The sequence below is a fragment of the Lissotriton helveticus genome, chromosome 1_2 (genome assembly GCF_964261635.1).
Source record: "Lissotriton helveticus chromosome 1_2, aLisHel1.1, whole genome shotgun sequence".
Taxonomy (NCBI): Eukaryota; Metazoa; Chordata; class Amphibia; order Caudata; family Salamandridae; genus Lissotriton; species Lissotriton helveticus.
The window spans coordinates 376,059,711-376,080,398 of NC_136058.1; the positions used below are offsets into that span (position 1 = coordinate 376,059,711).

Sequence of the window (20,688 nt, forward strand, 5' to 3'; positions counted from 1 at the left end):
GTGCAGAACTCTGCCCGTTTCACCCCAGCATTTAGGGGAGGACACAGAATCTGGGAAAGCCAGTGGGAAGGATTTTCCAGGAGGAGAGTTCAGTGAGATAATCTGAAACACAATAGTGCTGGTGATCTGGCGGGTGCATTCTGTGAACCACTTTTGTCAGGAGCAGCCTGCCATCATGCCCTGATAAACACAACTCTAGTCCCAAGCCAGTGACCTCAGCAAATGCAAAGACATTCATAGTTATAGTCTCCTGCATCTGATTCTTGCCATCTTCATGTGAAACGTTGGCGTTATCATGTCTGCTGCGCACACTTTGTTCATATGTGTACAATTTAAGTGTGTGCACCTGATCACTGTCTTGGGCAGAGCTCTGCCTGTGAACAACCCATGTGAAGCATTGGTGGTTCAGTGGTAGAATTCTCGCCTGCCACGCGGGAGGCCCGGGTTCGATTCCCGGCCAATGCAAGACTGCTTTCTTTTGACTTTGTTTTCGAAAGGAAATATATGACCTCAGTGGGGAATAAAATGGTAAGCAGTGACCCCGACGTGATTTGAACACGCAACATTCTGATCTGGAGTCAGACGCGCTACCGTTGCGCCACGAGGTCCTTACACTTACAGCTTTCGGAGCCAGATCAACAAATGCTGTGGGCCTTTTGACTTATTTTCCCCTCCTCATATGCCTACAGCTGTATTACAGAGCTTGACCTTTTGTTTTCTATCCTAATTATGAAATTGACTGCAGGTGCCGAGAGAACGCAGAGAATTGAAATATTCAGGGAAAGGGTGTCCAGCAAGAGAGAGCAAAGGTATGTATCTGTTTTCCATTCAAGTGTTTCATTCAGGCAAAATAATACGTCCCTGGGTGGGCTTGAACCACCAACCTTTCAGTTAACAGCCGAACACGCTAACCGATTGCGCCACAGAGACGAGTGACTACAGCATCTTTCCTTAGACTCAATATATATCTTGATATGTATGTGCCTGCCTGGAGCTTGTCTTATATAAGCCATCATCATGTGAAACTTTGGCGTTGTCATGTCTGCTGCGCACACTTTGTTCATATGTGTACAATTTAAGTGTGTGCACCTGATCACTGTCTTGGACAGAGCTATGCCTGTGAACTCCCCATGTGAAGCATTGGTGGTTCAGTGGTAGAATTCTCGCCTGCCACGCGGGAGGCCCGGGTTCGATTCCCGGCCAATGCAAGGCTGCGTTCCTTTGACTTTGTTTTCGAAAGGAAATATATGAACTCAGTGGGGAATAAAATGGTAAGCAGTGACCCCGACGTGATTTGACCACGCAACCTTCTGATCTGGAGTCAGACGCGCTACCGTTGCGCCACAAGGTCCTTACACTTACAGCCTTCAAGCCAGATCAACAAATGCTGATGGCCTTTTGACTTATTTTCCCCTCCTCATATGCCTACAGTTGTATTACAGGGCTAGGCCTTTTGTTTTCTATCCTAATTATGAAATTGACTGCAGGTGCAGAGAGAACGCAGAGGATTGAAATGTTCAGATAAAGGGTCTTAAGCAGGAGAGAGCAGAGGTACGTATCTGTGTTTCATTAAAGTGTGTCATGCAGGCAAAAAGGATACTTCCCTGGGTGGGCTTGAACCACCAACCTTTCTGTTAACAACCGAACGCGCTAACCATTTGCACCACAGAGGTTAATAACTGTAGCACAGTTCCTGAGACTCAATATATATCTTGATAATTGTGTGCCTGCCTGGAGCTTGTGTTATATAATGCGTCTTTATGCCATACAGCATTTCTCATTTGCTTAGTGTCTTGTTATTGTTGGACGTAATGATGAATAGACTACTGTCTAATGGTCTTAGAGCCAGTATTACTACCGGTCCCAGTGTATGAGACACATACATGACTTTTCTGTTGCCTGCTTAGCATAGCTCCCTGCTCCTCTGTAGGTGTGCTACCAGCCAGTAAGGCGTGTGCCTTGCCCATCAGATGTGTTATGTTAGACTTGACTTCTCTGTGAGCAAAGTCTCCCTCCCATAGCAGGTGCTTTCTCTGAACTCTTGACTTGTAAGACTGCTGGGAAAGGCCCTCCCTAGCCCCTCACTCAGATAGATACATTTACCTTCAGAGCTCAGCTTTGGAGAAAGAGATTGGGGGGAGAGCAAATAGGGGAAGGCCCATGGTGCACACTTTATTTTACATAAAAGCTGGGGCTTGTGGGAGGACAGGGACAAGAGGGTTCTCAGGGAAAGAAATCCCAGGAGTATTGATGGCTAGGCCCTGAAACACAACAATCCCGGATTGGCAAGGCACAATATGCCTGTGCAACAGGCCTGACCCTAGGCTTCCGGAGTTCTTGGTCACAAAAGGCTCCAGTGATCTAAGCCCGACCAGGGCTGTGCCCGACCAGGGCTGTAGGCCGCGTTGGGAGCGCGTTAGGGACGCGTAAAGGGACGCAGGGCGCAGAACTCTGCCCGTTTCACCCCAGCATTTAGGGGAGGACACAGAATCTTGGAAAGCCAGTGGGAAGGATTTTCCAGGAGGAGAGTTCAGTGAGATAATCTGAAACACAATAGTGCTGGTGATCTGGCGGGTGCATTCTGTGAACCACTTTTGTCGGGAGCAGCCTGCCATCATGCCCTGATAAACACAACTCTAGTCCCAAGCCAGTGACCTCAGCAAATGCAAAGACATTCATAGTTATAGTCTCCTGCATCTGATTCTTGCCATCTTCATGTGAAACGTTGGCGTTATCATATCTGCTGCGCACACTTTGTTCATATGTGTACAATTTAAGTGTGTGCACCTGATCACTGTCTTGGGCAGAGCTCTGCCTGTGAACAACCCATGTGAAGCATTGGTGGTTCAGTGGTAGAATTCTCGCCTGCCACGCGGGAGGCCCGGGTTAGATTCCTGGCCAATGCAAGACTGCTTTCTTTTGACTTTGTTTTCGAAAGGAAATATATGACCTCAGTGGGGAATAAAATGGTAAGCAGTGACCCCGACGTGATTTGAACACGCAACCTTCTGATCTGGAGTCAGACGCGCTACCGTTGCGCCACGAGGTCCTTACACTTACAGCTTTCGGAGCCAGATCAACAAATGCTGTGGGCCTTTTGACTTATTTTCCCCTCCTCATATGCCTACAGTTGTATTACAGAGCTTGACCTTTTGTTTTCTATCCTAATTATGAAATTGACTGCAGGTGCCGAGAGAACGCAGAGAATTGAAATATTCAGGGAAAGGGTGTCCAGCAGGAGAGAGCAAAGGTATGTATCTGTTTTCCATTCAAGTGTTTCATTCAGGCAAAATAATACGCCCCTGGGTGGGCTTGAACCACCAACCTTTCGGTTAACAGCCGAACGCGCTAACCGATTGCGCCACAGAGACGAGTGACTACAGCATCTTTCCTTAGACTCAATATATATCTTGATATGTACGTGCCTGCCTGGAGCTTGTCTTATATAAGCCATCATCATGTGAAACTTTGGCGTTGTCATGTCTGCTGCGCACACTTTGTTCATCTGTGTACAATTTAAGTGTGTGCACCTGATCACTGTCTTGGACAGAGCTATGCCTGTGAACTCCCCATGTGAAGCATTGGTGGTTCAGTGGTAGAATTCTCGCCTGCCACGCGGGAGGCCCGGGTTCGATTCCCGGCCAATGCAAGGCTGCGTTCCTTTGACTTTGTTTTCGAAAGGAAATATATGAACTCAGTGGGGAATAAAATGGTAAGCAGTGACCCCGACGTGATTTGACCACGCAACCTTCTGATCTGGAGTCAGACGCGCTACCGTTGCGCCACAAGGTCCTTACACTTACAGCCTTCAAGCCAGATCAACAAATGCTGATGGCCTTTTGACTTATTTTCCCCTCCTCATATGCCTACAGTTGTATTACAGGGCTAGGCCTTTTGTTTTCTATCCTAATTATGAAATTGACTGCAGGTGCAGAGAGAACGCAGAGGATTGAAATGTTCAGATAAAGGGTCTTAAGCAGGAGAGAGCAGAGGTACGTATCTGTGTTTCATTAAAGTGTTTCATGCCGGCAAAAAGGATACTTCCCTGGGTGGGCTTGAACCACCAACCTTTCTGTTAACAACCAAACGCGCTAACCATTTGCACCACAGAGGTTAATAACTGTAGCACAGTTCCTGAGACTCAATATATATCTTGATAATTGTGTGCCTGCCTGGAGCTTGTGTTATATAATGCGTCTTTATGCCATACAGCATTTCTCATTTGCTTAGTGTCTTGTTATTGTTGGACGTAATGATGAATAGACTACTGTCTAATGGTCTTAGAGCCAGTATTACTACCGGTCCCAGTGTATGAGACACATACATGACTTTTCTGTTGCCTGCTTAGCATAGCTCCCTGCTCCTCTGTAGGTGTGCTACCAGCCAGTAAGGCGTGTGCCTTGCCCATCAGATGTGTTATGTTAGACTTGACTTCTCTGTGAGCAAAGTCTCCCTCCCATAGCAGGTGCTTTCTCTGAACTCTTGACTTGTAAGACTGCTGGGAAAGGCCCTCCCTAGCCCCTCACTCAGATACATACATTTACCTTCAGAGCTCAGCTTTGGAGAAAGAGATTGGGGAGAGAGCAAATAGGGGAAGGCCCATGGTGCACACTTTATTTTACATAAAAGCTGGGGCTTGTGGGAGGACAGGGACAAGAGGGTTCTCAGGGAAAGAAATCCCAGGAGTATTGATGGCTAGGCCCTGAAACACAACAATCCCGGATTGGCAAGGCACAATATGCCTGTGCAACAGGCCTGACCCTAGGCATCCGGAGTTCTTGGTCACAAAAGGCTCCAGTGATCTAAGCCCGACCAGGGCTGTGCCCGACCAGGGCTGTAGGCCGCGTTGGGAGCGCGTTAGGGACGTGTAAAGGGACGCAGGGCGCAGAACTCTGCCCGTTTCACCCCAGCATTTAGGGGAGGACACAGAATCTGGGAAAGCCAGTGGGAAGGATTTTCCAGGAGGAGAGTTCAGTGAGATAATCTGAAACACAATAGTGCTGGTGATCTGGCGGGTGCATTCTGTGAACCACTTTTGTCGGGAGTAGCCTGCCATCATGCCCTGATAAACACAACTCTAGTCCCAAGCCAGTGACCTCAGCAAATGCAAAGACATTCATAGTTATAGTCTCCTGCATCTGATTCTTGCCATCTTCATGTGAAACGTTGGCGTTATCATGTCTGCTGCGCACACTTTGTTCATATGTGTACAATTTAAGTGTGTGCACCTGATCACTGTCTTGGGCAGAGCTCTGCCTATGAACAACCCATGTGAAGCATTGGTGGTTCAGTGGTAGAATTCTCGCCTGCCACGCGGGAGGCCCGGGTTCGATTCCCAGCCAATGCAAGACTGCTTTCTTTTGACTTTGTTTTCGAAAGGAAATATATGACCTCAGTGGGGAATAAAATGGTAAGCAGTGACCCCGACGTGATTTGAACACGCAACCTTCTGATCTGGAGTCAGACGCGCTACCGTTGCGCCACGAGGTCCTTACACTTACAGCTTTCGGAGCCAGATCAACAAAGGCTGTGGGCCTTTTGACTTATTTTCCCCTCCTCATATGCCTACAGTTGTATTACAGAGCTTGACCTTTTGTTTTCTATCCTAATTATGAAATTGACTGCAGGTGCCGAGAGAACGCAGAGAATTGAAATATTCAGGGAAAGGGTGTCCAGCAGGAGAGAGCAAAGGTATGTATCTGTTTTCCATTCAAGTGTTTCATTCAGGCAAAATAATACGTCCCTGGGTGGGCTTGAACCACCAACCTTTCGGTTAACAGCCGAACGCGCTAACCGATTGCGCCACAGAGACGAGTGACTACAGCATCTTTCCTTAGACTCAATATATATCTTGATATGTATGTGCCTGCCTGGAGCTTGTCTTATATAAGCCATCATCATGTGAAACTTTGGCGTTGTCATGTCTGCTGCGCACACTTTGTTCATATGTGTACAATTTAAGTGTGTGCACCTGATCACTGTCTTGGACAGAGCTATGCCTGTGAACTCCCCATGTGAAGCATTGGTGGTTCAGTGGTAGAATTCTCGCCTGCCACGTGGGAGGCCCGGGTTCGATTCCCAGCCAATGCAAGGCTGCGTTCCTTTGACTTTGTTTTCGAAAGGAAATATATGAACTCAGTGGGGAATAAAATGGTAAGCAGTGACCCCGACGTGATTTGACCACGCAACCTTCTGATCTGGAGTCAGACGCGCTACCGTTGCGCCACAAGGTCCTTACACTTACAGCCTTCAAGCCAGATCAACAAATGCTGATGGCCTTTTGACTTATTTTCCCCTCCTCATATGCCTACAGTTGTATTACAGGGCTAGGCCTTTTGTTTTCTATCCTAATTATGAAATTGACTGCAGGTGCAGAGAGAACGCAGAGGATTGAAATGTTCAGATAAAGGGTCTTAAGCAGGAGAGAGCAGAGGTACGTATCTGTGTTTCATTAAAGTGTTTCATGCCGGCAAAAAGGATACTTCCCTGGGTGGGCTTGAACCACCAACCTTTCTGTTAACAACCGAACGCGCTAACCATTTGCACCACACAGGTTAATAACTGTAGCACAGTTCCTGAGACTCAATATATATCTTGATAATTGTGTGCCTGCCTGGAGCTTGTGTTATATAATGCGTCTTTATGCCATACAGCATTTCTCATTTGCTTAGTGTCTTGTTATTGTTGGACGTAATGATGAATAGACTACTGTCTAATGGTCTTAGAGCCAGTATTACTACCGGTCCCAGTGTATGAGACACATACATGACTTTTCTGTTGCCTGCTTAGCATAGCTCCCTGCTCCTCTGTAGGTGTGCTACCAGCCAGTAAGGCGTGTGCCTTGCCCATCAGATGTGTTATGTTAGACTTGACTTCTCTGTGAGCAAAGTCTCCCTCCCATAGCAGGTGCTTTCTCTGAACTCTTGACTTGTAAGACTGCTGGGAAAGGCCCTCCCTAGCCCCTCACTCAGATACATACATTTACCTTCAGAGCTCAGCTTTGGAGAAAGAGATTGGGGAGAGAGCAAATAGGGGAAGGCCCATGGTGCACACTTTATTTTACATAAAAGCTGGGGCTTGTGGGAGGACAGGGACAAGAGGGTTCTCAGGGAAAGAAATCCCAGGAGTATTGATGGCTAGGCCCTGAAACACAACAATCCCGGATTGGCAAGGCACAATATGCCTGTGCAACAGGCCTGACCCTAGGCTTCCGGAGTTCTTGGTCACAAAAGGCTCCAGTGATCTAAGCCCGACCAGGGCTGTGCCCGACCAGGGCTGTAGGCCGCGTTGGGAGCGCGTTAGGGACGTGTAAAGGGACGCAGGGCGCAGAACTCTGCCCGTTTCACCCCAGCATTTAGGGGAGGACACAGAATCTGGGAAAGCCAGTGGGAAGGATTTTCCAGGAGGAGAGTTCAGTGAGATAATCTGAAACACAATAGTGCTGGTGATCTGGCGGGTGCATTCTGTGAACCACTTTTGTCGGGAGCAGCCTGCCATCATGCCCTGATAAACACAACTCTAGTCCCAAGCCAGTGACCTCAGCAAATGCAAAGACATTCATAGTTATAGTCTCCTGCATCTGATTCTTGCCATCTTCATGTGAAACGTTGGCGTTATCATGTCTGCTGTGCACACTTTGTTCATATGTGTACAATTTAAGTGTGTGCACCTGATCACTGTCTTGGGCAGAGCTCTGCCTATGAACAACCCATGTGAAGCATTGGTGGTTCAGTGGTAGAATTCTCGCCTGCCACGCGGGAGGCCCGGGTTCGATTCCCAGCCAATGCAAGACTGCTTTCTTTTGACTTTGTTTTCGAAAGGAAATATATGACCTCAGTGGGGAATAAAATGGTAAGCAGTGACCCCGACGTGATTTGAACACGCAACCTTCTGATCTGGAGTCAGACGCGCTACCGTTGCGCCACGAGGTCCTTACACTTACAGCTTTCGGAGCCAGATCAACAAAGGCTGTGGGCCTTTTGACTTATTTTCCCCTCCTCATATGCCTACAGTTGTATTACAGAGCTTGACCTTTTGTTTTCTATCCTAATTATGAAATTGACTGCAGGTGCCGAGAGAACGCAGAGAATTGAAATATTCAGGGAAAGGGTGTCCAGCAGGAGAGAGCAAAGGTATGTATCTGTTTTCCATTCAAGTGTTTCATTCAGGCAAAATAATACGTCCCTGGGTGGGCTTGAACCACCAACCTTTCGGTTAACAGCCGAACGCGCTAACCGATTGCGCCACAGAGACGAGTGACTACAGCATCTTTCCTTAGACTCAATATATATCTTGATATGTATGTGCCTGCCTGGAGCTTGTCTTATATAAGCCATCATCATGTGAAACTTTGGCGTTGTCATGTCTGCTGCGCACACTTTGTTCATATGTGTACAATTTAAGTGTGTGCACCTGATCACTGTCTTGGACAGAGCTATGCCTGTGAACTCCCCATGTGAAGCATTGGTGGTTCAGTGGTAGAATTCTCGCCTGCCACGTGGGAGGCCCGGGTTCGATTCCCGGCCAATGCAAGGCTGCGTTCCTTTGACTTTGTTTTCGAAAGGAAATATATGAACTCAGTGGGGAATAAAATGGTAAGCAGTGACCCCGACGTGATTTGACCACGCAACCTTCTGATCTGGAGTCAGACGCGCTACCGTTGCGCCACAAGGTCCTTACACTTACAGCCTTCAAGCCAGATCAACAAATGCTGATGGCCTTTTGACTTATTTTCCCCTCCTCATATGCCTACAGTTGTATTACAGGGCTAGGCCTTTTGTTTTCTATCCTAATTATGAAATTGACTGCAGGTGCAGAGAGAACGCAGAGGATTGAAATGTTCAGATAAAGGGTCTTAAGCAGGAGAGAGCAGAGGTACGTATCTGTGTTTCATTAAAGTGTTTCATGCCGGCAAAAAGGATACTTCCCTGGGTGGGCTTGAACCACCAACCTTTCTGTTAACAACCGAACGCGCTAACCATTTGCACCACAGAGGTTAATAACTGTAGCACAGTTCCTGAGACTCAATATATATCTTGATAATTGTGTGCCTGCCTGGAGCTTGTGTTATATAATGCGTCTTTATGCCATACAGCATTTCTCATTTGCTTAGTGTCTTGTTATTGTTGGACGTAATGATGAATAGACTACTGTCTAATGGTCTTAGAGCCAGTATTACTACCGGTCCCAGTGTATGAGACACATACATGACTTTTCTGTTGCCTGCTTAGCATAGCTCCCTGCTCCTCTGTAGGTGTGCTACCAGCCAGTAAGGCGTGTGCCTTGCCCATCAGATGTGTTATGTTAGACTTGACTTCTCTGTGAGCAAAGTCTCCCTCCCATAGCAGGTGCTTTCTCTGAACTCTTGACTTGTAAGACTGCTGGGAAAGGCCCTCCCTAGCCCCTCACTCAGATAGATACATTTACCTTCAGAGCTCAGCTTTGGAGAAAGAGATTGGGGAGAGAGCAAATAGGGGAAGGCCCATGGTGCACACTTTATTTTACATAAAAGCTGGGGCTTGTGGGAGGACAGGGACAAGAGGGTTCTCAGGGAAAGAAATCCCAGGAGTATTGATGGCTAGGCCCTGAAACACAACAATCCCGGATTGGCAAGGCACAATATGCCTGTGCAACAGGCCTGACCCTAGGCTTCCGGAGTTCTTGGTCACAAAAGGCTCCAGTGATCTAAGCCCGACCAGGGCTGTAGGCCGCGTTGGGAGCGCGTTAGGGACGCGTAAAGGGACGCAGGGCGCAGAACTCTGCCCGTTTCACCCCAGCATTTAGGGGAGGACACAGAATCTGGGAAAGCCAGTGGGAAGGATTTTCCAGGAGGAGAGTTCAGTGAGATAATCTGAAACACAATAGTGCTGGTGATCTGGCGGGTGCATTCTGTGAACCACTTTTGTCGGGAGCAGCCTGCCATCATGCCCTGATAAACACAACTCTAGTCCCAAGCCAGTGACCTCAGCAAATGCAAAGCCATTCATAGTTATAGTCTCCTGCATCTGATTCTTGCCATCTTCATGTGAAACATTGGCGTTATCATATCTGCTGCGCACACTTTGTTCATATGTGTACAATTTAAGTGTGTGCACCTGATCACTGTCTTGGGCAGAGCTCTGCCTGTGAACAACCCATGTGAAGCATTGGTGGTTCAGTGGTAGAATTCTCGCCTGCCACGCGGGAGGCCCGGGTTAGATTCCTGGCCAATGCAAGACTGCTTTCTTTTGACTTTGTTTTCGAAAGGAAATATATGACCTCAGTGGGGAATAAAATGGTAAGCAGTGACCCCGACGTGATTTGAACACGCAACCTTCTGATCTGGAGTCAGACGCGCTACCGTTGCGCCACGAGGTCCTTACACTTACAGCTTTCGGAGCCAGATCAACAAATGCTGTGGGCCTTTTGACTTATTTTCCCCTCCTCATATGCCTACAGTTGTATTACAGAGCTTGACCTTTTGTTTTCTATCCTAATTATGAAATTGACTGCAGGTGCCGAGAGAACGCAGAGAATTGAAATATTCAGGGAAAGGGTGTCCAGCAGGAGAGAGCAAAGGTATGTATCTGTTTTCCATTCAAGTGTTTCATTCAGGCAAAATAATACGTCCCTGGGTGGGCTTGAACCACCAACCTTTCGGTTAACAGCCGAACGCGCTAACCGATTGCGCCACAGAGACGAGTGACTACAGCATCTTTCCTTAGACTCAATATATATCTTGATATGTACGTGCCTGCCTGGAGCTTGTCTTATATAAGCCATCATCATGTGAAACTTTGGCGTTGTCATGTCTGCTGCGCACACTTTGTTCATCTGTGTACAATTTAAGTGTGTGCACCTGATCACTGTCTTGGACAGAGCTATGCCTGTGAACTCCCCATGTGAAGCATTGGTGGTTCAGTGGTAGAATTCTCGCCTGCCACGCGGGAGGCCCGGGTTCGATTCCCGGCCAATGCAAGGCTGCGTTCCTTTGACTTTGTTTTCGAAAGGAAATATATGAACTCAGTGGGGAATAAAATGGTAAGCAGTGACCCCGACGTGATTTGACCACGCAACCTTCTGATCTGGAGTCAGACGCGCTACCGTTGCGCCACAAGGTCCTTACACTTACAGCCTTCAAGCCAGATCAACAAATGCTGATGGCCTTTTGACTTATTTTCCCCTCCTCATATGCCTACAGTTGTATTACAGGGCTAGGCCTTTTGTTTTCTATCCTAATTATGAAATTGACTGCAGGTGCAGAGAGAACGCAGAGGATTGAAATGTTCAGATAAAGGGTCTTAAGCAGGAGAGAGCAGAGGTACGTATCTGTGTTTCATTAAAGTGTTTCATGCCGGCAAAAAGGATACTTCCCTGGGTGGGCTTGAACCACCAACCTTTCTGTTAACAACCAAACGCGCTAACCATTTGCACCACAGAGGTTAATAACTGTAGCACAGTTCCTGAGACTCAATATATATCTTGATAATTGTGTGCCTGCCTGGAGCTTGTGTTATATAATGCGTCTTTATGCCATACAGCATTTCTCATTTGCTTAGTGTCTTGTTATTGTTGGACGTAATGATGAATAGACTACTGTCTAATGGTCTTAGAGCCAGTATTACTACCGGTCCCAGTGTATGAGACACATACATGACTTTTCTGTTGCCTGCTTAGCATAGCTCCCTGCTCCTCTGTAGGTGTGCTACCAGCCAGTAAGGCGTGTGCCTTGCCCATCAGATGTGTTATGTTAGACTTGACTTCTCTGTGAGCAAAGTCTCCCTCCCATAGCAGGTGCTTTCTCTGAACTCTTGACCTGTAAGACTGCTGGGAAAGGCCCTCCCTAGCCCCTCACTCAGATAGATACATTTACCTTCAGAGCTCAGCTTTGGAGAAAGAGATTGGGGAGAGAGCAAATAGGGGAAGGCCCATGGTGCACACTTTATTTTACATAAAAACTGGGGCTTGTGGGAGGACAGGGACAAGAGGGTTCTCAGGGAAAGAAATCCCAGGAGTATTGATGGCTAGGCCCTGAAACACAACAATCCCGGATTGGCAAGGCACAATATGCCTGTGCAACAGGCCTGACCCTAGGCTTCCGGAGTTCTTGGTCACAAAAGGCTCCAGTGATCTAAGCCCGACCAGGGCTGTAGGCCGCGTTGGGAGCGCGTTAGGGACGTGTAAAGGGACGCAGGGCGCAGAACTCTGCCCGTTTCACCCCAGCATTTAGGGGAGGACACAGAATCTGGGAAAGCCAGTGGGAAGGATTTTCCAGGAGGAGAGTTCAGTGAGATAATCTGAAACACAATAGTGCTGGTGATCTGGCGGGTGCATTCTGTGAACCACTTTTGTCGGGAGCAGCCTGCCATCATGCCCTGATAAACACAACTCTAGTCCCAAGCCAGTGACCTCAGCAAATGCAAAGACATTCATAGTTATAGTCTCCTGCATCTGATTCTTGCCATCTTCATGTGAAACGTTGGCGTTATCATGTCTGCTGTGCACACTTTGTTCATATGTGTACAATTTAAGTGTGTGCACCTGATCACTGTCTTGGGCAGAGCTCTGCCTATGAACAACCCATGTGAAGCATTGGTGGTTCAGTGGTAGAATTCTCGCCTGCCACGCGGGAGGCCCGGGTTCGATTCCCAGCCAATGCAAGACTGCTTTCTTTTGACTTTGTTTTCGAAAGGAAATATATGACCTCAGTGGGGAATAAAATGGTAAGCAGTGACCCCGACGTGATTTGAACACGCAACCTTCTGATCTGGAGTCAGACGCGCTACCGTTGCGCCACGAGGTCCTTACACTTACAGCTTTCGGAGCCAGATCAACAAAGGCTGTGGGCCTTTTGACTTATTTTCCCCTCCTCATATGCCTACAGTTGTATTACAGAGCTTGACCTTTTGTTTTCTATCCTAATTATGAAATTGACTGCAGGTGCCGAGAGAACGCAGAGAATTGAAATATTCAGGGAAAGGGTGTCCAGCAGGAGAGAGCAAAGGTATGTATCTGTTTTCCATTCAAGTGTTTCATTCAGGCAAAATAATACGTCCCTGGGTGGGCTTGAACCACCAACCTTTCGGTTAACAGCCGAACGCGCTAACCGATTGCGCCACAGAGACGAGTGACTACAGCATCTTTCCTTAGACTCAATATATATCTTGATATGTATGTGCCTGCCTGGAGCTTGTCTTATATAAGCCATCATCATGTGAAACTTTGGCGTTGTCATGTCTGCTGCGCACACTTTGTTCATATGTGTACAATTTAAGTGTGTGCACCTGATCACTGTCTTGGACAGAGCTATGCCTGTGAACTCCCCATGTGAAGCATTGGTGGTTCAGTGGTAGAATTCTCGCCTGCCACGTGGGAGGCCCGGGTTCGATTCCCGGCCAATGCAAGGCTGCGTTCCTTTGACTTTGTTTTCGAAAGGAAATATATGAACTCAGTGGGGAATAAAATGGTAAGCAGTGACCCCGACGTGATTTGACCACGCAACCTTCTGATCTGGAGTCAGACGCGCTACCGTTGCGCCACAAGGTCCTTACACTTACAGCCTTCAAGCCAGATCAACAAATGCTGATGGCCTTTTGACTTATTTTCCCCTCCTCATATGCCTACAGTTGTATTACAGGGCTAGGCCTTTTGTTTTCTATCCTAATTATGAAATTGACTGCAGGTGCAGAGAGAACGCAGAGGATTGAAATGTTCAGATAAAGGGTCTTAAGCAGGAGAGAGCAGAGGTACGTATCTGTGTTTCATTAAAGTGTTTCATGCCGGCAAAAAGGATACTTCCCTGGGTGGGCTTGAACCACCAACCTTTCTGTTAACAACCGAACGCGCTAACCATTTGCACCACAGAGGTTAATAACTGTAGCACAGTTCCTGAGACTCAATATATATCTTGATAATTGTGTGCCTGCCTGGAGCTTGTGTTATATAATGCGTCTTTATGCCATACAGCATTTCTCATTTGCTTAGTGTCTTGTTATTGTTGGACGTAATGATGAATAGACTACTGTCTAATGGTCTTAGAGCCAGTATTACTACCGGTCCCAGTGTATGAGACACATACATGACTTTTCTGTTGCCTGCTTAGCATAGCTCCCTGCTCCTCTGTAGGTGTGCTACCAGCCAGTAAGGCGTGTGCCTTGCCCATCAGATGTGTTATGTTAGACTTGACTTCTCTGTGAGCAAAGTCTCCCTCCCATAGCAGGTGCTTTCTCTGAACTCTTGACTTGTAAGACTGCTGGGAAAGGCCCTCCCTAGCCCCTCACTCAGATAGATACATTTACCTTCAGAGCTCAGCTTTGGAGAAAGAGATTGGGGAGAGAGCAAATAGGGGAAGGCCCATGGTGCACACTTTATTTTACATAAAAGCTGGGGCTTGTGGGAGGACAGGGACAAGAGGGTTCTCAGGGAAAGAAATCCCAGGAGTATTGATGGCTAGGCCCTGAAACACAACAATCCCGGATTGGCAAGGCACAATATGCCTGTGCAACAGGCCTGACCCTAGGCTTCCGGAGTTCTTGGTCACAAAAGGCTCCAGTGATCTAAGCCCGACCAGGGCTGTAGGCCGCGTTGGGAGCGCGTTAGGGACGCGTAAAGGGACGCAGGGCGCAGAACTCTGCCCGTTTCACCCCAGCATTTAGGGGAGGACACAGAATCTGGGAAAGCCAGTGGGAAGGATTTTCCAGGAGGAGAGTTCAGTGAGATAATCTGAAACACAATAGTGCTGGTGATCTGGCGGGTGCATTCTGTGAACCACTTTTGTCGGGAGCAGCCTGCCATCATGCCCTGATAAACACAACTCTAGTCCCAAGCCAGTGACCTCAGCAAATGCAAAGCCATTCATAGTTATAGTCTCCTGCATCTGATTCTTGCCATCTTCATGTGAAACATTGGCGTTATCATATCTGCTGCGCACACTTTGTTCATATGTGTACAATTTAAGTGTGTGCACCTGATCACTGTCTTGGGCAGAGCTCTGCCTGTGAACAACCCATGTGAAGCATTGGTGGTTCAGTGGTAGAATTCTCGCCTGCCACGCGGGAGGCCCGGGTTAGATTCCTGGCCAATGCAAGACTGCTTTCTTTTGACTTTGTTTTCGAAAGGAAATATATGACCTCAGTGGGGAATAAAATGGTAAGCAGTGACCCCGACGTGATTTGAACACGCAACCTTCTGATCTGGAGTCAGACGCGCTACCGTTGCGCCACGAGGTCCTTACACTTACAGCTTTCGGAGCCAGATCAACAAATGCTGTGGGCCTTTTGACTTATTTTCCCCTCCTCATATGCCTACAGTTGTATTACAGAGCTTGACCTTTTGTTTTCTATCCTAATTATGAAATTGACTGCAGGTGCCGAGAGAACGCAGAGAATTGAAATATTCAGGGAAAGGGTGTCCAGCAGGAGAGAGCAAAGGTATGTATCTGTTTTCCATTCAAGTGTTTCATTCAGGCAAAATAATACGTCCCTGGGTGGGCTTGAACCACCAACCTTTCGGTTAACAGCCGAACGCGCTAACCGATTGCGCCACAGAGACGAGTGACTACAGCATCTTTCCTTAGACTCAATATATATCTTGATATGTACGTGCCTGCCTGGAGCTTGTCTTATATAAGCCATCATCATGTGAAACTTTGGCGTTGTCATGTCTGCTGCGCACACTTTGTTCATCTGTGTACAATTTAAGTGTGTGCACCTGATCACTGTCTTGGACAGAGCTATGCCTGTGAACTCCCCATGTGAAGCATTGGTGGTTCAGTGGTAGAATTCTCGCCTGCCACGCGGGAGGCCCGGGTTCGATTCCCGGCCAATGCAAGGCTGCGTTCCTTTGACTTTGTTTTCGAAAGGAAATATATGAACTCAGTGGGGAATAAAATGGTAAGCAGTGACCCCGACGTGATTTGACCACGCAACCTTCTGATCTGGAGTCAGACGCGCTACCGTTGCGCCACAAGGTCCTTACACTTACAGCCTTCAAGCCAGATCAACAAATGCTGATGGCCTTTTGACTTATTTTCCCCTCCTCATATGCCTACAGTTGTATTACAGGGCTAGGCCTTTTGTTTTCTATCCTAATTATGAAATTGACTGCAGGTGCAGAGAGAACGCAGAGGATTGAAATGTTCAGATAAAGGGTCTTAAGCAGGAGAGAGCAGAGGTACGTATCTGTGTTTCATTAAAGTGTTTCATGCCGGCAAAAAGGATACTTCCCTGGGTGGGCTTGAACCACCAACCTTTCTGTTAACAACCAAACGCGCTAACCATTTGCACCACAGAGGTTAATAACTGTAGCACAGTTCCTGAGACTCAATATATATCTTGATAATTGTGTGCCTGCCTGGAGCTTGTGTTATATAATGCGTCTTTATGCCATACAGCATTTCTCATTTGCTTAGTGTCTTGTTATTGTTGGACGTAATGATGAATAGACTACTGTCTAATGGTCTTAGAGCCAGTATTACTACCGGTCCCAGTGTATGAGACACATACATGACTTTTCTGTTGCCTGCTTAGCATAGCTCCCTGCTCCTCTGTAGGTGTGCTACCAGCCAGTAAGGCGTGTGCCTTGCCCATCAGATGTGTTATGTTAGACTTGACTTCTCTGTGAGCAAAGTCTCCCTCCCATAGCAGGTGCTTTCTCTGAACTCTTGACCTGTAAGACTGCTGGGAAAGGCCCTCCCTAGCCCCTCACTCAGATAGATACATTTACCTTCAGAGCTCAGCTTTGGAGAAAGAGATTGGGGAGAGAGCAAATAGGGGAAGGCCCATGGTGCACACTTTATTTTACATAAAAACTGGGGCTTGTGGGAGGACAGGGACAAGAGGGTTCTCAGGGAAAGAAATCCCAGGAGTATTGATGGCTAGGCCCTGAAACACAACAATCCCGGATTGGCAAGGCACAATATGCCTGTGCAACAGGCCTGACCCTAGGCTTCCGGAGTTCTTGGTCACAAAAGGCTCCAGTGATCTAAGCCCGACCAGGGCTGTAGGCCGCGTTGGGAGCGCGTTAGGGACGTGTAAAGGGACGCAGGGCGCAGAACTCTGCCCGTTTCACCCCAGCATTTAGGGGAGGACACAGAATCTGGGAAAGCCAGTGGGAAGGATTTTCCAGGAGGAGAGTTCAGTGAGATAATCTGAAACACAATAGTGCTGGTGATCTGGCGGGTGCATTCTGTGAACCACTTTTGTCGGGAGCAGCCTGCCATCATGCCCTGATAAACACAACTCTAGTCCCAAGCCAGTGACCTCAGCAAATGCAAAGACATTCATAGTTATAGTCTCCTGCATCTGATTCTTGCCATCTTCATGTGAAACGTTGGCGTTATCATGTCTGCTGCGCACACTTTGTTCATATGTGTACAATTTAAGTGTGTGCACCTGATCACTGTCTTGGGCAGAGCTCTGCCTGTGAACAACCCATGTGAAGCATTGGTGGTTCAGTGGTAGAATTCTCGCCTGCCACGCGGGAGGCCCGGGTTCGATTCCCAGCCAATGCAAGACTGCTTTCTTTTGACTTTGTTTTCGAAAGGAAATATATGACCTCAGTGGGGAATAAAATGGTAAGCAGTGACCCCGACGTGATTTGAACACGCAACCTTCTGATCTGGAGTCAGACGCGCTACCGTTGCGCCACGAGGTCCTTACACTTACAGCTTTCGGAGCCAGATCAACAAATGCTGTGGGCCTTTTGACTTATTTTCCCCTCCTCATATGCCTACAGTTGTATTACAGAGCTTGACCTTTTGTTTTCTATCCTAATTATGAAATTGACTGCAGGTGCCGAGAGAACGCAGAGAATTGAAATATTCAGGGAAAGGGTGTCCAGCAGGAGAGAGCAAAGGTATGTATCTGTTTTCCATTCAAGTGTTTCATTCAGGCAAAATAATACGTCCCTGGGTGGGCTTGAACCACCAACCTTTCGGTTAACAGCCGAACGCGCTAACCGATTGCGCCACAGAGACGAGTGACTACAGCATCTTTCCTTAGACTCAATATATATCTTGATATGTATGTGCCTGCCTGGAGCTTGTCTTATATAAGCCATCATCATGTGAAACTTTGGCGTTGTCATGTCTGCTGCGCACACTTTGTTCATATGTGTACAATTTAAGTGTGTGCACCTGATCACTGTCTTGGACAGAGCTATGCCTGTGAACTCCCCATGTGAAGCATTGGTGGTTCAGTGGTAGAATTCTCGCCTGCCACGCGGGAGGCCCGGGTTCGATTCCCGGCCAATGCAAGGCTGCGTTCCTTTGACTTTGTTTTCGAAAGGAAATATATGAACTCAGTGGGGAATAAAATGGTAAGCAGTGACCCCGATGTGATTTGACCACGCAACCTTCTGATCTGGAGTCAGACGCGCTACCGTTGCGCCACAAGGTCCTTACACTTACAGCCTTCAAGCCAGATCAACAAATGCTGATGGCCTTTTGACTTATTTTCCCCTCCTCATATGCCTACAGTTGTATTACAGGGCTAGGCCTTTTGTTTTCTATCCTAATTATGAAATTGACTGCAGGTGCAGAGAGAACGCAGAGGATTGAAATGTTCAGATAAAGGGTCTTAAGCAGGAGAGAGCAGAGGTACGTATCTGTGTTTCATTAAAGTGTTTCATGCCGGCAAAAAGGATACTTCCCTGGGTGGGCTTGAACCACCAACCTTTCTGTTAACAACCGAACGCGCTAACCATTTGCACCACAGAGGTTAATAACTGTAGCACAGTTCCTGAGACTCAATATATATCTTGATAATTGTGTGTGTGCCTGCCTGGAGCTTGTGTTATATAATGCGTCTTTATGCCATACAGCATTTCTCATTTGCTTAGTGTCTTGTTATTGTTGGACGTAATGATGAATAGACTACTGTCTAATGGTCTTAGAGCCAGTATTACTACCGGTCCCAGTGTATGAGACACATACATGACTTTTCTGTTGCCTGCTTAGCATAGCTCCCTGCTCCTCTGTAGGTGTGCTACCAGCCAGTAAGGCGTGTGCCTTGCCCATCAGATGTGTTATGTTAGACTTGACTTCTCTGTGAGCAAAGTCTCCCTCCCATAGCAGGTGCTTTCTCTGAACTCTTGACTTGTAAGACTGCTGGGAAAGGCCCTCCCTAGCCCCTCACTCAGATAGATACATTTACCTTCAGAGCTCAGCTTTGGAGAAAGAGATTGGGGAGAGAGCAAATAGGGGAAGGCCCATGGTGCACACTTTATTTTACATAAAAGCTGGGGCTTGTGGGAGGACAGGGACAAGAGGGTTCTCAGGGAAAGAAATCCCAGGAGTATTGATGGCTAGGCCCTGAAACACAACAATCCCGGATTGGCAAGGCACAATATGCCTGTGCAACAGGCCTGACCCTAGGCTTCCGGAGTTCTTGGTCACAAAAGGCTCCAGTGATCTAAGCCCGACCAGGGCTGTAGGCCGCGTTGGGAGCGCGTTAGGGACGCGTAAAGGGACGCAGGGCGCAGAACTCTGCCCGTTTCACCCCAGCATTTAGGGGAGGACACAGAATCTGGGAAAGCCAGTGGGAAGGATTTTCCAGGAGGAGAGTTCAGTGAGATAATCTGAAACACAATAGTGCTGGTGAACTGGCGGGTGCATTCTGTGAACCACTTTTGTCGGGAGCAGCCTGCCATCATGCCCTGATAAACACAACTCTAGTCCCAAGCCAGTGACCTCAGCAAATGCAAAGACATTCATAGTTATAGTCTCCTGCATCTGATTCTTGCCATCTTCATGTGAAACGTTGGCGTTATCATATCTGCTGCGCACACTTTGTTCATATGTGTACAATTTAAGTGTGTGCACCTGATCACTGTCTTGGGCAGAGCTCTGCCTGTGAACAACCCATGTGAAGCATTGGTGGTTCAGTGGTAGAATTCTCGCCTGCCACGCGGGAGGCCCGGGTTAGATTCCTGGCCAATGCAAGACTGCTTTCTTTTGACTTTGTTTTCGAAAGGAAATATATGACCTCAGTGGGGAATAAAATGGTAAGCAGTGACCCCGACGTGATTTGAACACGCAACCTACTGATCTGGAGTCAGACGCGCTACCGTTGCGCCACGAGGTCCTTACACTTACAGCTTTCGGAGCCAGATCAACAAATGCTGTGGGCCTTTTGACTTATTTTCCCCTCCTCATATGCCTACAGTTGTATTACAGAGCTTGACCTTTTGTTTTCTATCCTAATTATGAAATTGACTGCAGGTGCCGAGAGAACGCAGAGAATTGAAATATTCAGGGAAAGGGTGTCCAGCAGGAGAGAGCAAAGGTATGTATCTGTTTTCCATTCAAGTGTTTCATTCAGGCAAAATAATACGTCCCTGGGTGGGCTTGAACCACCAACCTTTCGGTTAACAGCCGAACGCGCTAACCGATTGCGCCACAGAGACGAGTGACTACAGCATCTTTCCTTAGACTCAATATATATCTTGATATGTACGTGCCTGCCTGGAGCTTGTCTTATATAAGCCATCATCATGTGAAACTTTGGCGTTGTCATGTCTGCTGCGCACACTTTGTTCATCTGTGTACAATTTAAGTGTGTGCACCTGATCACTGTCTTGGACAGAGCTATGCCTGTGAACTCCCCATTTGAAGCATTGGTGGTTCAGTGGTAGAATTCTCGCTTGCCACGCGGGAGGCCCGGGTTCGATTCCCGGCCAATGCAAGGCTGCGTTCCTTTGACTTTGTTTTCG

At 47.6% G+C, this 20,688-nt stretch overlaps 34 non-coding genes across 34 annotated transcripts; 9 read left to right on the top strand and 25 right to left on the bottom strand.

The window, feature by feature from the left end:
• The first annotated feature begins 394 nt into the window (after nt 1-394).
• TRNAG-GCC (transfer RNA glycine (anticodon GCC)) lies at nt 395-465 on the top strand. The gene has a single exon. It is a non-coding gene; the product is annotated as a tRNA-Gly (tRNA).
• A 71-nt stretch (nt 466-536) lies between these two features.
• Nucleotides 537-608, bottom strand: TRNAW-CCA (transfer RNA tryptophan (anticodon CCA)). The gene has a single exon. It is a non-coding gene; the product is annotated as a tRNA-Trp (tRNA).
• Nucleotides 609-856: 248 nt separating this feature from the next.
• Nucleotides 857-930, bottom strand: TRNAN-GUU (transfer RNA asparagine (anticodon GUU)). The gene has a single exon. It is a non-coding gene; the product is annotated as a tRNA-Asn (tRNA).
• A 207-nt stretch (nt 931-1,137) lies between these two features.
• On the top strand, nt 1,138-1,208 carry TRNAG-GCC (transfer RNA glycine (anticodon GCC)). Its single transcript has one exon. It is a non-coding gene; the product is annotated as a tRNA-Gly (tRNA).
• Nucleotides 1,209-1,279: 71 nt separating this feature from the next.
• TRNAW-CCA (transfer RNA tryptophan (anticodon CCA)) lies at nt 1,280-1,351 on the bottom strand. The gene has a single exon. It is a non-coding gene; the product is annotated as a tRNA-Trp (tRNA).
• Nucleotides 1,352-2,977: 1,626 nt separating this feature from the next.
• TRNAW-CCA (transfer RNA tryptophan (anticodon CCA)) lies at nt 2,978-3,049 on the bottom strand. The gene has a single exon. It is a non-coding gene; the product is annotated as a tRNA-Trp (tRNA).
• A 248-nt stretch (nt 3,050-3,297) lies between these two features.
• Nucleotides 3,298-3,371, bottom strand: TRNAN-GUU (transfer RNA asparagine (anticodon GUU)). The gene has a single exon. It is a non-coding gene; the product is annotated as a tRNA-Asn (tRNA).
• A 207-nt stretch (nt 3,372-3,578) lies between these two features.
• On the top strand, nt 3,579-3,649 carry TRNAG-GCC (transfer RNA glycine (anticodon GCC)). Its single transcript has one exon. It is a non-coding gene; the product is annotated as a tRNA-Gly (tRNA).
• A 71-nt stretch (nt 3,650-3,720) lies between these two features.
• Nucleotides 3,721-3,792, bottom strand: TRNAW-CCA (transfer RNA tryptophan (anticodon CCA)). The gene has a single exon. It is a non-coding gene; the product is annotated as a tRNA-Trp (tRNA).
• A 1,626-nt stretch (nt 3,793-5,418) lies between these two features.
• TRNAW-CCA (transfer RNA tryptophan (anticodon CCA)) lies at nt 5,419-5,490 on the bottom strand. The gene has a single exon. It is a non-coding gene; the product is annotated as a tRNA-Trp (tRNA).
• Nucleotides 5,491-5,738: 248 nt separating this feature from the next.
• TRNAN-GUU (transfer RNA asparagine (anticodon GUU)) lies at nt 5,739-5,812 on the bottom strand. Its single transcript has one exon. It is a non-coding gene; the product is annotated as a tRNA-Asn (tRNA).
• A 349-nt stretch (nt 5,813-6,161) lies between these two features.
• On the bottom strand, nt 6,162-6,233 carry TRNAW-CCA (transfer RNA tryptophan (anticodon CCA)). Its single transcript has one exon. It is a non-coding gene; the product is annotated as a tRNA-Trp (tRNA).
• A 1,626-nt stretch (nt 6,234-7,859) lies between these two features.
• On the bottom strand, nt 7,860-7,931 carry TRNAW-CCA (transfer RNA tryptophan (anticodon CCA)). Its single transcript has one exon. It is a non-coding gene; the product is annotated as a tRNA-Trp (tRNA).
• A 248-nt stretch (nt 7,932-8,179) lies between these two features.
• TRNAN-GUU (transfer RNA asparagine (anticodon GUU)) lies at nt 8,180-8,253 on the bottom strand. Its single transcript has one exon. It is a non-coding gene; the product is annotated as a tRNA-Asn (tRNA).
• Nucleotides 8,254-8,460: 207 nt separating this feature from the next.
• Nucleotides 8,461-8,531, top strand: TRNAG-GCC (transfer RNA glycine (anticodon GCC)). The gene has a single exon. It is a non-coding gene; the product is annotated as a tRNA-Gly (tRNA).
• Nucleotides 8,532-8,602: 71 nt separating this feature from the next.
• On the bottom strand, nt 8,603-8,674 carry TRNAW-CCA (transfer RNA tryptophan (anticodon CCA)). Its single transcript has one exon. It is a non-coding gene; the product is annotated as a tRNA-Trp (tRNA).
• A 1,610-nt stretch (nt 8,675-10,284) lies between these two features.
• Nucleotides 10,285-10,356, bottom strand: TRNAW-CCA (transfer RNA tryptophan (anticodon CCA)). The gene has a single exon. It is a non-coding gene; the product is annotated as a tRNA-Trp (tRNA).
• A 248-nt stretch (nt 10,357-10,604) lies between these two features.
• TRNAN-GUU (transfer RNA asparagine (anticodon GUU)) lies at nt 10,605-10,678 on the bottom strand. Its single transcript has one exon. It is a non-coding gene; the product is annotated as a tRNA-Asn (tRNA).
• Nucleotides 10,679-10,885: 207 nt separating this feature from the next.
• On the top strand, nt 10,886-10,956 carry TRNAG-GCC (transfer RNA glycine (anticodon GCC)). The gene has a single exon. It is a non-coding gene; the product is annotated as a tRNA-Gly (tRNA).
• Nucleotides 10,957-11,027: 71 nt separating this feature from the next.
• Nucleotides 11,028-11,099, bottom strand: TRNAW-CCA (transfer RNA tryptophan (anticodon CCA)). The gene has a single exon. It is a non-coding gene; the product is annotated as a tRNA-Trp (tRNA).
• Nucleotides 11,100-12,709: 1,610 nt separating this feature from the next.
• Nucleotides 12,710-12,781, bottom strand: TRNAW-CCA (transfer RNA tryptophan (anticodon CCA)). The gene has a single exon. It is a non-coding gene; the product is annotated as a tRNA-Trp (tRNA).
• A 248-nt stretch (nt 12,782-13,029) lies between these two features.
• TRNAN-GUU (transfer RNA asparagine (anticodon GUU)) lies at nt 13,030-13,103 on the bottom strand. The gene has a single exon. It is a non-coding gene; the product is annotated as a tRNA-Asn (tRNA).
• A 207-nt stretch (nt 13,104-13,310) lies between these two features.
• TRNAG-GCC (transfer RNA glycine (anticodon GCC)) lies at nt 13,311-13,381 on the top strand. Its single transcript has one exon. It is a non-coding gene; the product is annotated as a tRNA-Gly (tRNA).
• A 71-nt stretch (nt 13,382-13,452) lies between these two features.
• Nucleotides 13,453-13,524, bottom strand: TRNAW-CCA (transfer RNA tryptophan (anticodon CCA)). The gene has a single exon. It is a non-coding gene; the product is annotated as a tRNA-Trp (tRNA).
• A 1,610-nt stretch (nt 13,525-15,134) lies between these two features.
• TRNAW-CCA (transfer RNA tryptophan (anticodon CCA)) lies at nt 15,135-15,206 on the bottom strand. Its single transcript has one exon. It is a non-coding gene; the product is annotated as a tRNA-Trp (tRNA).
• A 248-nt stretch (nt 15,207-15,454) lies between these two features.
• Nucleotides 15,455-15,528, bottom strand: TRNAN-GUU (transfer RNA asparagine (anticodon GUU)). Its single transcript has one exon. It is a non-coding gene; the product is annotated as a tRNA-Asn (tRNA).
• Nucleotides 15,529-15,735: 207 nt separating this feature from the next.
• TRNAG-GCC (transfer RNA glycine (anticodon GCC)) lies at nt 15,736-15,806 on the top strand. The gene has a single exon. It is a non-coding gene; the product is annotated as a tRNA-Gly (tRNA).
• A 71-nt stretch (nt 15,807-15,877) lies between these two features.
• On the bottom strand, nt 15,878-15,949 carry TRNAW-CCA (transfer RNA tryptophan (anticodon CCA)). The gene has a single exon. It is a non-coding gene; the product is annotated as a tRNA-Trp (tRNA).
• A 1,610-nt stretch (nt 15,950-17,559) lies between these two features.
• TRNAW-CCA (transfer RNA tryptophan (anticodon CCA)) lies at nt 17,560-17,631 on the bottom strand. Its single transcript has one exon. It is a non-coding gene; the product is annotated as a tRNA-Trp (tRNA).
• A 248-nt stretch (nt 17,632-17,879) lies between these two features.
• On the bottom strand, nt 17,880-17,953 carry TRNAN-GUU (transfer RNA asparagine (anticodon GUU)). Its single transcript has one exon. It is a non-coding gene; the product is annotated as a tRNA-Asn (tRNA).
• A 207-nt stretch (nt 17,954-18,160) lies between these two features.
• TRNAG-GCC (transfer RNA glycine (anticodon GCC)) lies at nt 18,161-18,231 on the top strand. Its single transcript has one exon. It is a non-coding gene; the product is annotated as a tRNA-Gly (tRNA).
• Nucleotides 18,232-19,988: 1,757 nt separating this feature from the next.
• On the bottom strand, nt 19,989-20,060 carry TRNAW-CCA (transfer RNA tryptophan (anticodon CCA)). Its single transcript has one exon. It is a non-coding gene; the product is annotated as a tRNA-Trp (tRNA).
• Nucleotides 20,061-20,308: 248 nt separating this feature from the next.
• Nucleotides 20,309-20,382, bottom strand: TRNAN-GUU (transfer RNA asparagine (anticodon GUU)). Its single transcript has one exon. It is a non-coding gene; the product is annotated as a tRNA-Asn (tRNA).
• Nucleotides 20,383-20,589: 207 nt separating this feature from the next.
• TRNAG-GCC (transfer RNA glycine (anticodon GCC)) lies at nt 20,590-20,660 on the top strand. Its single transcript has one exon. It is a non-coding gene; the product is annotated as a tRNA-Gly (tRNA).
• The last annotated feature ends 28 nt before the right edge of the window (nt 20,661-20,688 follow it).